We start from the raw sequence: 2,380 nt of genomic DNA, 5'->3' as shown, positions 1-2,380 counted from the left end.
ATAGAACATATTTATTTTCTGTACTAAAGTTTAACCCTATTACGTAACGCAAACAAGAATGAGCATCTAGTGAAATTTATGAAAACGAGGTAAGACATCTATCTACGTAATTTATGGAGCTAATATTTTCATCGGGTCTTTTTAAACTTCACGAGAACAAATGTCAACGGTGCTCTACTTAAAATTTTCCCCGAAGAAATATGTAGAATGCCATCGTCTCAAAAGGCGGATTCGTCGTCGGAATCTCTACGGCTGGTTTAATTAGCCGTTTTAATGAATGTCGAGGCACGTACGCTGTAAATGCGGGCCATTACCTGTATAATTCACGCAATGATAACAAAAGCGAGGTTCGGGGCGGCGCGGCACCAACAAATATCACAACAATGCTCTCCTTGCCGAATATACCGGGAATGTTCGCATTTTTATGTAATTTCATTAAGCAACTGACATAGAGGTTGAACCCCATTTTAGCAGCGTTGGAATTTGAATTCTTTTTTTACAACAAAGTGCGAGTGCTAAGGGTCTCTCACTTATCAAGCCTGGGCCATTAAATCACAGCGAATGTGCGTGAAACATAAAACGTGCGTGTTCAATCTAAGTTCACTGACTGGTGCATTGGCTAAAAATCTTAGATTATAATCAAAGATAATATTTTCATTAAATATTTTTTAAATTCAATACAAAATAAACGAACGGTCGCAATTAATTAAATCAAATTTTAACGTAAAACTTTTCACAAACGTCTAATGAATAACAATGGCGGAAGACAAAGTTACAATCTGGACCCGAATGCGGATTATTAGCTATAATTAAATTACAAAGTAAAATCCATCGATGTCAGGAAATAGAAATTATCACATTTCGCAGCGTTCCTGTTAAAAGCTTTTCGTGTTTTCGTTTATTTATGCTAATCTAAAGTCGGGAGTAATAATATGGAAAAAATATAGCCGACGGAGACACGGGTCTCCATAAAATGGCATAAGTGGGGCAAACTTGAAACATAATTTAGCCGTTTGCTGCTCCTTAAAACGTGTCTTTGCTCTCATGTGATAATAATTTTAACATGAATAAAATTGTTTTTACTTCGTGCGACGCTGAGTTTCAGTCCTATGAGAGTTTTGTTTAAAAGGATGATTTACACAAAGTACACATATGTATTCTCGAAAATGTTTTGTATATTCGTTTATTTGTGTTATTCTCGATAACGATAACCAATTTGCTATTGCTGTGTGCGTTGTGAGTACGTTGGTTTAAAGTATTGGTCTTGATAAGTGAAAAGAAATTATTCGGTTTCGGAAAAATATCTATTTAAATCGCGACAGCAAAGCTGCTTAATTGTACTAGAGTTATTCTAATCAAAGTAGTCAATATTATACTGCAGGTAAATAACAACAACGTGATGAGCAGTTCATAAGAGCGTTGGAGGAAACATATATAATATAATAATATAACTTTCACATATCGGCAATTGGTTAGTAGGTAAGTTGCAGTATTGGAGGTGTAATATTATACATTTATCTATTATATACGTAATTAAATTGTAACAGGCCAATGTGTGTACGTCATAGACATTGAAAAAAAACTACTACTCTTTACAAAACAACAGAAGCTAAAACAACTAAAAAAAATTGTCTGTATGTTTGTACACCCATTACGCAAAAACTATTTAATGGAATTGAATACAGTTTTTATCGATGTATTGCTAAAGTTCTAACTTACAATAAAGGCTCCATTCTATCTTGAGGAAATAAAAATGGGACTTTTTATTTTATGCGGAGCGGAGCCGCGGGCAAAACCCAGTTATTTATAATTTATTTCATTCCTGCAATATTTATTGACATTGTAAAAATTGTATCAAAATCCCTACCGTACAATTAATAAATAACACAAGCTTTTATTAGTAAAACAAAGGGAATTACAAAACACATTCTGCGTTAAATACACATAATTATTTACCTATCTCTAACGAATATTTGCCTTCATATCACATATTAGATTTGCGTACATCTCTGTATACGCATGTAGAAATACAAATTTTCATATTACACGCGGAACGAGGTGCCTGGTAAGAATTAAATGAGCAATAACGACTAACGAGTGCTCATTCGCGTCTCCCGGTTAAACGTGACAAAAGACTGTTGGTCTCTTAAGCAGCGAACACTTAACAAGCACTTCTCGTTTGCTCAATCCTTAACCGAGGATCTGTTACATTTGTACCGGGATTTATACTGCACGGTTAGGTAAATGTAATGCTCTAGATTGCTGTGTTGTGGCAGATGGGGCGGTTTGAAAATTTCGTAAAGGAAACTTAGTTTGACAATTGTTAGTAGTCTATTTTATTGATCCCTGTTGTTTTAGTTCTGCTTTTTGGATGTAGATA

The sequence above is a fragment of the Manduca sexta genome, unplaced genomic scaffold (genome assembly GCF_014839805.1).
Source record: "Manduca sexta isolate Smith_Timp_Sample1 unplaced genomic scaffold, JHU_Msex_v1.0 HiC_scaffold_2321, whole genome shotgun sequence".
Taxonomy (NCBI): Eukaryota; Metazoa; Arthropoda; class Insecta; order Lepidoptera; family Sphingidae; genus Manduca; species Manduca sexta.
Note: the sequence above shows the minus strand (reverse complement) of the source record.